Below are 15,233 nucleotides of genomic sequence, written 5' to 3' on the forward strand. Positions count from 1 at the left end.
TTTTTTGATATTTGTGGAAGGTAGCTTGTATTGCCTCTTACAGCAGGTTCAGCCTCTGTCACTAAATTCATAGCTACTTGCATCAACTGCATAGTGAACAGACCAGGGGAATACAATCCTTCACCTTATTTTTTTTTTTTCTTTTAAAACGAGCATAGTTAATATAGTTGCTGACAATTGGGGTGTGAAACACTATGTATCGAAGTTCCACTTACCAAACCCAAATTGTAATGGAGCTGTGCAGTCACATTGAGCTTCACATGTGCTGGAGCTGCAATTTTTGGGGACTTTCCCAAAACTCCGTAGGAGCCTGTTGAAGATCCCTACTTTTATATAAAAAGCATTACCCGCGTGACTGGTTCATAACAAATTAATAAATTAACATATGTTGTACGCTGTTTTCTAGTGTCTGACACAGCTATTGCCAAGTATATTACAATTTTAACATGCGGTTTTGTACATCCGGATTTTGGTACTTAACTTACATACTGCTGAAAAAGCCTTGGGAAGTCTCAATATTACCAACCAGTTCCCTAATTTCAAGTGAATTTTACCTGGTTCATTGACTTGTGTCATTCAAATGATCTCTCTTTACTTGTTTTTCTCTATTAAAGGGAAAATCAGATCAATCACCACCTTGCTGACATCCATAAAGCTTCAGTTTACCTTTCTGCTTGTCTTACTATAATGTTAAAATGAATTTTGTGAAAAACATAATTTGTGCAGTAGCCTCAAGCACACTTGAGCCAGCACAAAGCCTCTTCTCGATATCTGAACTGATATCTGAACCCGAGACCAGTTTGCCATCAACTCAGAAGTGTAGCATGCATGAAGATGTCCTTCCCTATCACTGTTAAATTAAGAATATGGGTCAAAACTCTTCAGAGTTGTTCTGGAGGTCAAATTTCCCTTTCATGAAACTCTACCCATTCCTACAGAGATTGTTAAACTACATTGAAAAGTCAAAAATTCAAATGTTGTTTCTTATTTTACACAAAACATAGAGAAGTCACAATTTATTATGACAGAAGTAGAATGCTGGGGGAAAAAAATAAAGTCCTTTGTTCTTTCAAGAAAAAGACTCACTTGGTTTTTTCAACAAAAATTGAATTCTACTAGCTTCTGGTTCAGCTTCAAGTACCAGCTGCAGGTTTTCTTGAATTCTATGCTTCCTAACTTAGCTCCCTTGGGCTATTCAAGTTAGATGGTTTCAATAGAAGAGATACAAAAAAATCACAGTACAGAATCTATCACAAATTTGCCTTAAAAAGTTGTTCAAAGAGCCATAACAAACCACAAGAAAGATTTTAGTCTCTTGAAGGAAAATAACAAAATGCTTTTTGAAACGATAGTTCATTGGCTTGAAAAGAATTCTTTTTTATCTAGTACACTACTCAAAACGCCCACACCCCAATTAGTTCAACTGCATTCATAATACGTGACAAACTCCAAGTTCTATTCTATTGCAAACATTTTTCCTGAAAAAAAGTGTAATTTTTTACATAGAAAGTAAAACATTACTATTCTACTATGCAGTTAGTGTAAATTTTTTACAGAAGAATAATGACAGTATTTTCTAGATTTTTGCATCTGGAATATTTAGTCTCTGATCCTGGACTGAATAATATCTCTATTAATGTCAACGAGTCATAGAACTAAAATCAAATTTTGCCAAACAGTAAAAGGTCCTAAAATACAGTCCTGAAAACCCTGGATTGTGCTGATGTATCACTTTCCTAGGCACAGTGCTTTCCCCCAGTGCTCTGTACTCTGAAAGGGAACCCATGGCTTTGCCTGTTATATCTGTTAATGCACCAAAGGAGAATCCTACTAATAAACACAGAAATGGTTTCCCAGGACAAAGACAATTTTTCATGTTTTAAGAGGAAAGAAAAAAAAAATAGAGAGAATCACAGTATCATTTAGGCTGAAAAAGACCTTTAAGATCATCAAATCCAGCTGTTGACCGAGCACTGCCAGGCCCACCACTAAACCATGTCCTCAAGCACCATCCCTGCAGTGGATATAGTTCCCAGAATACTTTATAGTGAGTCGCTTGATGACCTGTATGGATTGGGGAATCCCTGCCTTGGTGAAACAGCACCATCTCTGCAGCTACTGCCTCTTGCTTGTGGCTATGCCAGCAAGCTGAGGCTCAAGGGTAACAGATCATATCCACTTTCTGCTCCAGTCCCAAGAGGTTCAGGGCTTTGATTTTATGGCAAAACAGGAATGTGTTTCAGCAGCTGGCTTCCACCTGAGCTTTACAAAGGAGGCGTTTCTTTACTTTATTCAGCTATTAAACAGTTTAAGTTAGACATGCTCAGGAACTGCTTAATAACCTGACAAAATTAAGCTAATTACTGCTCAAACATCTCTGGCCACTTCTGATTAAAAAATATGATGTTGATTGTGATGATAACAGACTAAAATTTAATAGCTTTAATATCTTCTTTGGCTTGAGAGATTGAGTTAATAAATTAATACATCTCAAGGAGAGGTTTTCAACAGGTGCTGTGCACTGGAGGTACAACAAATTCCCCATGACTAAGAATGTTAGAAAAATTTCCCTTAACATGCTGGAATCTGACCAGGAGAGGAGAATCCTGGCTCCAATACATATTTCCAGAAGTATTTACACAAAGCACTAGGCTAAGTCATGATCCTTCCTCCTACTGCTCAAGATTTGAGGTTATAGAAGTTTTTATACTTTCACGGAAATACTTTTATAAAGATAGAAACTAGCACCATCACTAATTCCATCTTGGATTTTGAATGGGAAGAATGAGAAGCAGTCTGTTCAGAAAGGCAATTATGTCCAGGAACTTAGGCCTGTGAGACTGAACTTGATTTACATCTCAGGCCTTCAGAGGAGGATCACAGCTTTGATGGTAGAGAATTCAAACTCTTTTTCCTTTTTCCAAACCATTTCCTAACCATGGCTAAGATTTTTTTTCTTGTTTGACAAACCATTTCTCACATTTGCAACTAACATGCCAAACAGTTCTGCCTTGCGCAAAGATTATAAGAATGTGTAAAAATATAAAAACATCCATCTAATGACATGGTGACTGACTGATAGCTGTGAGAAGATGACGGCTCAGAAGACTGAGTATGCTACCTGTTTATTTTTTTGAGGACAATTTGAAAAATATTATTTCCCATGGCATGCCTCTCTACAGCTCATAAATATAGGTAGACTGACAAAAACTTGATAGAAATGTTCAAGAATCATACCTGCATTTAAACAATAATCACAGAGATGGTTAGGTAGGAAAAAAGGAAAAGAAACCATAAAACAAAAGAATAAAGTATGTGTAGTACCACCAGGGAGATGGGCTCACTATCAGTTGGGAATTCACATCTGATTCTCTTATCACAATGCAAGGATCTGGGATGCTGCAATATTTAGTGCACAGACAGAGTTAAGTTACAACAGGAGAGAGTAAGTCATGGTAATCCTTACCTACTAGAGGAAAAATTCCACAGATGTCCAAAAACTTTATACAACACAGTGGAAACTATAAGGTCTTTGTATTGGGGTGAGAACATTGCAATCTTAATATTCACTCAACACTCATGTACATTGTCATGAAAGGAAAATAAAGAAAGAAAAGTTGTACCAATAATAACTTCTGCCATAAAACTTTATCATCAGAACCTCTATTAAATACAGAAATCTCTACTAAAAACATATCCTTTAACACAGCACACAACACCATTTTACTGTCCCAAATAAAATTAATAGAAAATGCTAGTGTTTAAGCTGAAGAGAAGTTGAAAATAAATGATCACGAAAAAAGTAATGATAAAAACTGTGAGCAAAGGCTTTCATTGAAATTAATTTTCTGTACAGAGTTATTGATTTTAGTTTACTATTTACTGTAGTAAATGCTCATAAGATAATGGTCTGGAAAAACAGGGTTTTAAGAATATTAAAAAATTACAGGCCTTTTTTTATTCCTATAGTTGAGGTTTCTACTGAGGACTTGCACTATTGTGAACTGCTGACAAGGACAGAAGCACAGACTTACTGGGAATAATGCTACAGGGCTTGCTTGGCCAATGAAAAAGACCAGGAGGTCACTGTGGGGAGTACCAAAAGAACCCCAAGAAGAACCAGGTGCGTCATCAGAGCACAGCTGTTGCACCAGCAGCAGGAGTACTGAGGGGTTGGTTGCAGCTTTCAGGATACATGACGTTTCAATAGTTTATAAGTGTTGGAAATAATCTGAAGCCATTACCTATTTGTGGCTTCAGGTGTACTGATGTAGAAAAAAAAAAATCTATGAAATCACAGTATAATTGTATATATCTGATGCTAGCTTTGTGTAAGAGAAATACAATCCATCTTCTGTGTATTTGTGAGCTCTTGTATGTGAGCCTTCACTCAGCAGGGTATGCCAGTCACATGGAAGATACAACAGCCTGGTACTCACTTCGGGTACTTACTTACTCATAACAATTGTTTTAAATTATCTTTTGGAAATAAAAAATGAGTTTACTTCATGTTAAGATGCATGCATGTATTGCTGTCCTCATGTGGTCAAGATTGTTCCCTTTACTGAGCAGGTTACAGTGAGTTACAGGTGAGTTAGAGAAAGCTGCAGTAGGGGAAATTTAGATTTGTGAGATCAGACTGGATTCCTTTAACCTGTAATGGCCAAATGGACAATGGAAGAAAACACCTTACATTGGTCCATTTTACAAAAACATGCTAGTTTTGACATTCAGGTCTTATCCAGAGATCCAGAGCTTCTTTTGTGTTTCTACATGAAAAAAACTCCAAACAGCAGCAAGTACAGATATTATGAAAATAGTCTTCTAGTTTCTCTCTTATAGGAACATTACAAAACACAAATTCATGTTGGCTATTTTAGTTTAAATACTTATTCCAGGGTAAAGGAGTAGAACCTTCAAATATCTGAAATGAATTAAACAACATGACCGCTGCTCCCAAATTTCACATATTTTACTAGAGTACCATTCATACTCCCTTACAAAGTGGAAAACAGACTAAATTAAATACTAAAAAAGCAAACAGTTACAGCAATGTATTTCAGTAGTGTAGATGTTGTGATCATACGTCTGCAGCAACAAATAGCCAACCAATAAATATTCTTCGGTATTTAGCAGAATCAGAATTATATATACAACCTAGAACAAATGGTGCAAACCTGCAGGTTTCCACATGTAATTTCTCCTTCTGAAATGAGCATAATCTAATCTAATAACACTTAGTCTCAAACCACATTTGATTAAAACCAAAACAAATTGAAGAATAGATATGTAAGTATATTTAAAACTATTTGTATAAATGGTATTTTGGATATTTTACTGCTTCTTTCTCTTATGGCCATAATAAGCACTAAGTATGATTAACTTTTCTGATTTTGCTAGGAAGATCACATTTAGAACCTATAAAGCTTTGTTAGTAAAAGTTGGTTTACCTTCCAATGCAAGTCCTAAGCTTTATTCTGACAGTAAAACAATAAGGATGACTAATACTGAATAGAGGAAGTACATGGAAACAGGAAGATTTTCTGTCCCTTCCAGATCTTTACTTCAATATTAATTAGTTAATACTTCAACCCTGCCCCCCTCAAACAACAACAACCAACCACTACAACAAAAAACCCAACAACAACAACAAAAAAGAGAGCTGGTCAGTTGTATAATATGCAGCATTAGAACTGCAAATATCTTTTCTTGGTAATATCTCTCCTCTTACAGTTTCATGAATGAGATACCATACCCCTCCTTACTTATGCCATCCTTCTGTCAGATACAATAAAATCTGTATTACTCAGCAATTACAGAACACACTTAAATTAAATATGACAACATAACTAGGAAATGAGAAAGAGATAAAAGCTGGTAGAAAAAAAAGTCTGATAATGAAGCCTCTAGTTCTGATGACTAAGTGATACAATATCTAAAGCCTTTTAGAGGGTATTGAGATTTTTAGTCTTTTACATAGAACAAGAGAAAGTGAGAAGGGGAGGGGGCCAGAGGAAGAAGAATCTGTAGTCTGTAAATCATCAGCACAAAAAATAAATTATGGTCAAGTAACTGAACTTTTCTGATGTGTAAATTGAATCATTCCCACACGCTGATGTTTCATAATTAAAAGACCCTTTTCACTGTGGGAAATTTTACTGAATTTTGTATTAAAAGAAGAAACAAACCATCAATCAGGAGGAGGTAGGGGAACTCAAAGAGCTCAACCTATTAAACTTGAAGAGCATAGTTGAATTCTGAATGACTTGCTCTAGGAAACTGTAGCTCTTTTAAGGCAGCTACTGTAAAAACATTAATGAGCAGAACACGTTTCTGATCGCTGTTCTAAAATCTTTTGTAGTCATATAGAAGAACACACACTCCGTTTGGTGGCACAAGATACAGAATACAGTTGTAAATGGACCCTTTTTGTGAGGTTCACAAGCTATAAATTACTTGACTTTGGTTACCATTGAGAAAAACCACTGAGGTAAAAACCAAAGGAAGAAAACCTAAACTCAGTATACTTGCTTGATACAGTGGTAGGTGCATACTGATCAGACAGATTAAGGTCTGCTTGTGGCTAGATTGCTGCCAAATTCAAACATTTTTGAGTAGACACCATTTTGGAGTTCTGGGACCCTATGTGCTTTCAACTGAGTAGAGATCATGGCTACAAATTACATTTTCAAATTATTAACCTAAAGAAGGCCATCATCAAAAAGCATCACAATATGGCACACATAGGCAACAGTAGTTTCTTGTGGAAACTTGAGAATGCTCACAAGAGATTTAATAAAACATTTTGAGAATTTTATAATTTATTCAATTATGTTCTAATCTTGATGAGTGATAACATGGCAAAGAATTTACCATTCTGGATATTCCTTCTAGAACAAGCCATTTATATCTGTTATTTGTGCTCCATAAATTTCTCCCTATTTATGGTTTTGGTGTATACAGTTATTGCAGCAATAATAAATTAGATACAGCATAAACTAGTGATAATGGACAAGTCAGTAGAAAACAGTCTATATTGAGTAACAACCGGCCTACTAATTTTGCAGTTTGCTGTATTCTGTCAGTTAGACAATGGTGTGCCATTTTAAAAACACCAACACAACACATAGGTGCCCCCCTGAGTTTGAGGCTGTAGGATGTTTCATCTTACCTTCAGCTTCCCATGTGAGTGGATCTCTAATGAGCCAGGAACCTGAAATGAGAACAGATTATGAAGATTTTGGTCAAATATTTTTATTTTGTAATTGTTTAATTAACATTATAGAATATATCAGTAGATTCAAAAATCAAGGCAGGATATGATAGATGATTTTTTTTTCTTCATTATTATTTTCTTCTTTGCATTGTGATATATGATGTGGTCATACATTGTGTCTTTCCTAAAGTCTAAATGAGATGCAGACTATCTGTAATAAAACAGTTATTATAGCTGCGGCTGGACTGACATGTTACTACACTTGTAAAATGCAATTTCTCTGAACCATATGGAAGTGTTGATTGCATGATGAATAGTAAATGTAAAAATGGCATTTTGGAGATCCATGTTCATTGGAGCTCATTTACTTTCACATATGATTCCTTCAGGTGGCACATGAAAATGTTTTCCTTTCTGGTGTTGTGGAAAACAAATCATGTATTCTGAGAATTTAAGAGAAAGGTCTACCTAACTTCAGCACAGCTGACATGAATTTTCAATTGCAATTTTGTTGATGTATGAAACAGCAAATATATTATAAATCCCACTGCTATAGCTTTGCAAAGCCAACGTATTTAACAGTAATAAACATAAAACATATGGAAAAGATAATGATTATTTTTAAAGAAAAACAAACACAATGGCACTTAGAATATATACAAAGAGCTATTTTCAGACAGTATTTTTCATAAGCATTGCAAGCTTACAGTGTTCTGGAGAAAACTATAAAATGATTTTCGATTTTAATAATCAGGAAGTTGGGAGTATTTCACTTATAAAGATGGAGCTTTAGTAAATTAAATGGATACATGGAATAAAGCTCTTGCCACTAACAAAAGTATCTAAAAATCTTATTTCATTCTTATCTTTCGCACATTCCAATAAAGTTCACATTGTAACATCTGCCAAAAAGGGAAGGAGAAAAAGCTACAGTATATCTTGAAATGAACAACCACAATTTTTTGTTTCTAGAACTTTTCAAAGAAGAATCCAAACAGACTACACAATTTTTCTCTGAGCCTAATGAATCTGTGATTATGCAAGTGATAAGAATGATGGTTGGAATGTGGAAAAAAAAATTGCACACTTCCTATGTTTGTGTAAACACTTTTTCCCCCATGACAAAATGTTTTTATTTCATTGTGCTGTCAGCATTTTAAAAATATGGTATGAAGGTGCATTTTGCCTATAATTTTTTTTTATTTCAAGCAAAATAGGTCAAGTGTAAAAGCTGAGCATTTTATGGGATTTTTTTCTTTTTAAAGGTATGTGTTTAACTGACTGACCCAGGAGTCAGAAGGAGGAGTATGAATATGATCCACATAATGGTAGTGTACTTGTTTTGTCTCAAACAGTTTTCTGGAAATAATTTCCTTCATAGTAGCTAGCAGTGAGTCAGCTGGCAGAGAACAAGGATTTGGAAGATGACAGCTGACCAAAGGGCTATTCCACACCATATGAGATTGTGCTCAGCCAAAAAAGCTGGGGAAGGAGAAGGAGGAAAGGATGATCAGAGTTGTCTTCTCTCGTCCCAGACAAATGTTATGCATGATGAAGCCAAGATTTCTTGCAAATGGTTAAACATCTATCTGCTGATGAGAAGTAATGAATGGATCCCTTATTTGGCTTTCCATGTGCTCACAGTTCCTGCTTTACCTATTAAAATGTCTCTATCTGATGAGACATCTCACTTTTACCCTTCTGATTCTCCTTGCTGTCTCCACCTGGGGACAGTGGGTGGCTCCATGGAACTTGGCTGTCTACCTGGGTTAATCCAGAACAAACAAGAAAGCAATTTTAAAAATGGTCTCCATACTTCTGACACACAGAGAATAAGAGCATTAGCATCCCATTTTTAAATTCTGGAAAACAGCGTAAATATTACATCAGATCATAAGACTGATTTTCTCTACAGCCTGAAAAGTGGGTAGGTATTTGATGTGTGCAACCAAATTCTACCTGAACCATGAAAAGCATGTCCTGTAGTATTTGTATTATCCAAAAGTGGATAATAAAAGTCAGTGAAAACTCTCCCACATGCTACTGAGGCACAACACATCTAGGTCTCCCTAGGTTTAAATCCTGGATTGTAAATATTTTTTGCAAATATATGTGCAGACATATATACAAATGAATACACAGCTTGACTGTACAGAAAATATAACCATGAAAGAAGATAAATACTAAAGATATAATTCTTGCAATGTAAGGGCAAGGTACTGAAAATCAAGCCTAAAAATGTTCTAATGCATGGTGAACAGTTACCACATTGAGTCACACCATGTGAGTATAAACATGGGTTTATACTCATACCATGTGGTGTAAACACAACTACCAAACAAACAGACTTGTACCCAACTTCCCAACCGACTGTCTAAGCATTTTGGTCTGTATCACCAGAGTATCTACACCATAGACCTTAACAAAGCCTGGCCTTGAACCCCAGACAGAGAAGAGCTTGAAGGCAAAACCTGAAATATTCACCCTTGTGTTTTTTCTTTATGTTATCACTTACAGGAATAGGTTCTAAGCTACAGCTTTACAAATGTCAATAAAAGTATTTTAATTTAAGAAAATGCAGAAAACTTTCTATCTCTGTGCTCTTGAATATTTTCTTTTTCTACATTTAGATGATCTTGTGGTCAAAATTCTTCCCTTCATGATTCCATTTCTTAGGTGCTTAACCTCCTGATTCACTTGATGAGCATTTCTGAATATATTCTTAGCATTGCACACTTGAAAGTCAAGCTTGGTGACACTCACTGCCAACATATTTAACTCCCTTTGATGCTCTGATCTTCATTTACTGGAGCATGATCAAAGAGTGCTGCCCTCAGAAACACGGGAAGGAAAACTGAAAATAGCAGCCAAAATGCAACACACAGCAACACAGGCTCATCCCTGATCAGCTCTTTCTAAGCTGCTCAGATGTGGAATTCATCAGTTTCACCTGATTCAGTCCAACTAAGTGGTGTGCTGGTTTTAAAAGAAAATGTACTCTTTGGCAGTTCACATAGAGTAGCTCAGCTCATGCACAAGCTCTCACAACAGACCTGGGAAAAGTCTTCCAGCATTGTGGAGGGCACTGGTGTGTAAGAAAATGAAGTTGTTTTTATCAAAACCTGTAAATTGCCAATCTTCAACAACAAAATTAAAATTGCATCCAATTGTTCCTACTAGGTTCTGGAAGAAAACAACAAAAATTAATGTATGATGACTCTGGTTCAGGCAACAGGGCAGCAATACTTTTGCCTCTCCTCAGATGCCTTTCCAGAAGGCAGCAGGTCTCAATACACAGGGAACACATGGAGTCAGGCAATGGCATTGGTGTCTAGCAGACAACTAGACAGGGATTCTTGCTTACCACTCGTCAGTGGAATATTTATTACACATTCTCAGATGGAATCTTTCATCTCAGGGAGAAAATGGAAAAGAGAAGAGATGGAAAACATCAATTCTATTTCATGTAAAAAAAATGACTAAAAAAAGCTTATAAAACTTTACTGCTGCCTGTCAGATAAAACGCTGAAATGATCCAGTACATCCTATCTGACTACCAACTTTAAAGATCTACCAGCTTGGAACTTGAGTGATTATATTGCTATGTTAACATCCAAGACAAAGCATATATTGTTTTGAACTGGGGAAGAATACCTTGCACCTCAGAAAAATAGTTTTCAGTTTCAGGACTCTGAACTGCAACTTCATTCTGTTTTGCTCAGTTATATGTTGAGATGGTAAAAACGAGTAGTGAGTTTTCCCATACATTCCTTCTCTGCCTTTGTTGATAAGGACTCTTAAAAAACAGAACTAAGAATGACTCAAGTGTTTGTAAATTGTCATAAGGTAGAGCTGGTGTTGTTATCTAACTAATAACAATCTATGGCACAGAAACTAAGCAGGTAAGTACCTTCTGACAAAATGGGGTCCTCCACATAGAGCAAGTTATAAGGAACAGAAGAGATAGGGCTAGACACTGATCACCAAAGCAAAGAAGAATCCTGACTACTTCTGTGATGTAGTCCTGTTTTCTAAGTTGTATTTAAGCCACATTCCTAGATGCAGCTGGGACAAGTCCTAAGCCAAAGATAATGTCAAACATTTTTATTTACCCATTTATTGAGTTGAATCATTGGCAAATTGATCCAGAGTTCTTAGTAACAAAATAATTATAAACAGCCAAAACCTGAAGTTCTGTGGAGAATAAAAAACACCAGGTTCTCAGAACCAGCCTCATGCAGTATGAATGGAGGGCCCTTACAGCCTGTCGTGGTGAGCAATCATCTGTTGCCATAATCCCATCACCGCCTGGAACCAGGGACCACAGTGGAAATAGAAGCTCTGATGTAAAGGACTATCTAAAAATGAAAGGCAGAGTGATAACCTGAGATCTAGAAAAATCCACCCAGGTAAAATTCATGTAAAATTACAATAAAAATTTAAACTAAAAATTTAAAAAATGTAGTTATAGATCGATATTCCATGCCAAGTGCTCTAGAATGACCCAGTTTAAACAGGGACAAGATGGCTCACTGCAGCCTCTTCCAACCTCACCCATTCTGAGACTCTGTGATGTCTATCTATCTATGGATGTATAAGACTATAATCATATATATAGTATGATTAGATATAGAACAAACATAAATGGAAAAATTTGTATAAAATACTATAGATGCATATAACTAGCTATTTATGTCTCTATATTTGTAAAAATATAGTTCTATACATCTTCAAATACATATAACAACATACAGGATTGCTCTGTACAAAATTATTTCATTGTTCCTTGTGTGAAAAAATACCAAACACACTCTGCAGCCACATATTTTTTAATAACCTTGTCACAGTAAACCCAATAACAGAACAGTATATTAGTAATTATGATTTACCACCTTCTATACAAGACCACATTTTTTTATTTAATTGCAATAGAAGTATATGTATATGGTCTCTATGGAACTTCAACATGCTGTTAATTAATTTGGTTATTAACAGTGATGTACATTCACTAGAGCTCATGACACTAAATTTGAACAGTTTTGAAAGACAGCCTTGGAATATGCAACATTTTAACCTTAACATGTAATTACTTGGAAACTATGTCCTTCACTCATGAATGACGGCTGGGGATTTTTCTTAAAGGTTGTTTATTGCTTTTCTAGGTCTATGATATCCTTTTCCACAGAACAGATTCTTAACATATTATTTTCATGTTCACAGTGCTACTGGTAAAACCTGCTGAGATGCTGTGAAGATGCCAGCTACCTGTCATACATGCTTAAAATAATTGGTATCACAGGAAAAGTAACACAAGAAGAGGCATCATTAAAGAACAGGTCTCTCTGTGATATAATGCAAAACATATGTTAAAAATATGTGTAATAATTAGAGCACTGTGCATCCATCTTCATATCAAATCTGGCACAGCTGAAACTATTTGTAAGTATGAAGTTCATACTACAGTTCTGGCTCTTTTGAACAAAAGACCTCTTTCTTCAATTATGTGTTCACCAATACCATGCAAAATTTTCACATTATTCCACCCAAAATCCATTATCCAACAGGAAAACAGAATAAACTTTTGCTATGAAGTACCTACTGGATTTTCTTAATAAAAAAAGAGTTAAGGTTGAAAAAAAGACGTTAAAGGCAAAAGAGTTTAAGAGCATAAGGGATATTTAATTGCTTAAATTATTGTGAAGATTACAATAATTTATACACTTTTATTAGCTTTTAAGCAAAGCTCTGAATAAGCATAAATCAAAAATGTCCCTCATCTTTTCAACATGGATTTATTTCTTAAACAGAAGAATGTTTTTGTTTTTTACATGGAATACAAATATTTTTGCTGCTGATGCTATTATCTGGCAAGGTTGCACATGCAGAAGTCAATATATATTCTTGAAAAGTCAAAAGAAGACTGCATATGAGAAGGCAATGTTGAGGAATATAAAGACTTCATCTTTACATTTACTGGACTTAAAGTTGTATTGTGATAAGTATTAAATGCAAAAATATCTTTTCTACCCTTTCTTTGATTGTGTTTTCTATAGACACGATGAACATTCACAGGAAGCCAAGAACAGCCATTGTGCATAGAGTGATGTGATGAGCATATATGACTAGATTACCACTGAAAGCTCAGCAGAATAAATTTTGGCAGTTTTGAGAGAACATATTTGAAAGCCAGTTGTCAGAGAATTTTGGTATTCTAAAATCTCTAAATTCACAAATTGTTTTCAATTAAATGGGATCTGGCTTTTAATGGAACTCTATTTCATTACTGATTAATCAAATAATTATTCTTTCAATAAATTTTGAAATTTAATTTGGCCCCGCAAAAGTAGTGTTATTAGGAAGAGACAACAAGAAGCTGAAAATCATGTTTTGCAATATCAGGACCCCTGCTATTTGACCCCAATGTTGATCCCAGTCCAAATATGCAATTTCAATGTTTTTTGTTCCCTCAATCCAGCTTCCGGCATCATCAAATGTGGTACATTGATTTCACCAGTTCTCATGTTTAAAACTTGCATATGAACACACAGTAATTAATTCAGACCCTTAAGTGCTATTCTAAAATGTCAAACTCACTTCTTCCATTCCAGATTCACAAGTTGCATAATTTTTCTTATTATGCCTTATCTATGTATTATATGTGCGATATTTACTAAAACATTTCTATTGAACTTATAAATCGTAATGAACTACAAATCTGTTTCAAATCATTTAATTGGTATTGTGTCATATATTTCCACCAACCTTGCAAGTTATGCAGAAATATAATTACTGTCTGGTTGGTGATCAAGTTAGTATTAAGTATGTTGTAATTAGAGCAGAAAATTCAGTAAGAATTGCTGTCACATATTTTAGAAGTAACTTAAAAGCCTCAAATAAATAAAAAGAATAGAATACAATAGAATGTAATTTATTCTTTTCAAAGACTTCTTGCAACGGATGTCACAAAAGTAATATCCAAGTCTAAGTTAGTTTTGAAATATACAAAGTCAAAGGAAGCCTTGTTCACTAAACCTAAAGATAAGCACCCTAGGCTAAACCTGTGTGTGGTTTTGGTTGCACTGTCCTTTGCACTTCTTTTTATTTTTAAAGTCTTTTTAGGAAGGTGTAAATCAGTGAGGATGAGAAAAGGGCTAAGCCTCTAAAGGTTTTGGTGGTCTGCTCCTCAACACCTATAACTGGATTTACTGAAAGGAACCAAGTGAGATATTTAAAGAGCTTATACTGAACCACAAACACATGCCTCAAGCACACATTTCTTAAATCAAACTTTCTAATAGCACTTTGCAAGGATGTAAATCTTGTCTCCCGACTATTTTGGAAGTTTTGAATAAAATATATAAAAGAGGGTAGGTTTTTAAATCCAAGGAGTGCTTTGGGGGAAACTAATCCTCTAGGCAAATATGATTACTGTTAGAAAATGATGGAATATAACTGCTCTTGTCAACCTTGGACACTTAGTGACTAAATATCAGGAAAAAAAGTCAATATTACACGAACTGTGCACTTAACTGTGGTGTTTCTGTGTTCACATGGAGAACACAAAAATCAATTAATTGTGTGAGAGATACAATCCTTTCAGAATTCAGCCAATACATTGATTTATTAATATTATTGATTACAGTGAACTAAATATGTAATATGAAGATTTGCTATATCAAAATATAGCTCACAGTTTCCAGGTTAAAGATTTGATTTTCTTCTTTATCTTTCTTTTCTTTATCCTTCAGACCACCTCTACTAATATAAATTGGAATTCTGTGAAGAAATCTATGCCAGACATATTTCTATAAGTCTGCAGAAAACTGCTTGGTATTGCCTTTTACTTTCACACTTAAATATTTATACGCAGAAACCCTTTTTCTAAGATCTGAGACAAGATGGACACAAAATATAATTGCAATTAGAGATATGCTGAGCTTCTAGAAAAAATATGTCTTGAGACTAAGTCATGAAGAATACCTGCTGATTCCTAGGTAGAGTAGGTACTTAACTCACC

At 35.1% G+C, this 15,233-nt stretch overlaps 1 protein-coding gene across 1 annotated transcript in view; it reads right to left on the minus strand.

The window, feature by feature from the left end:
* The window catches only part of TENM3 (teneurin transmembrane protein 3), a 1,292,929-nt gene that overhangs the window by 444,175 nt on the left and 833,521 nt on the right, over positions 1-15,233 (minus strand). Inside the window, exon 11 of the mRNA XM_063402168.1 lies at positions 7,172-7,213. The gene's annotated coding sequence lies outside the window, so the exon portion shown is untranslated. The remainder of the gene's footprint in view (positions 1-7,171; positions 7,214-15,233) is intronic.

Source organism: Prinia subflava, chromosome 7, assembly GCF_021018805.1.
Source record: "Prinia subflava isolate CZ2003 ecotype Zambia chromosome 7, Cam_Psub_1.2, whole genome shotgun sequence".
Classification (NCBI taxonomy): Eukaryota; Metazoa; Chordata; class Aves; order Passeriformes; family Cisticolidae; genus Prinia; species Prinia subflava.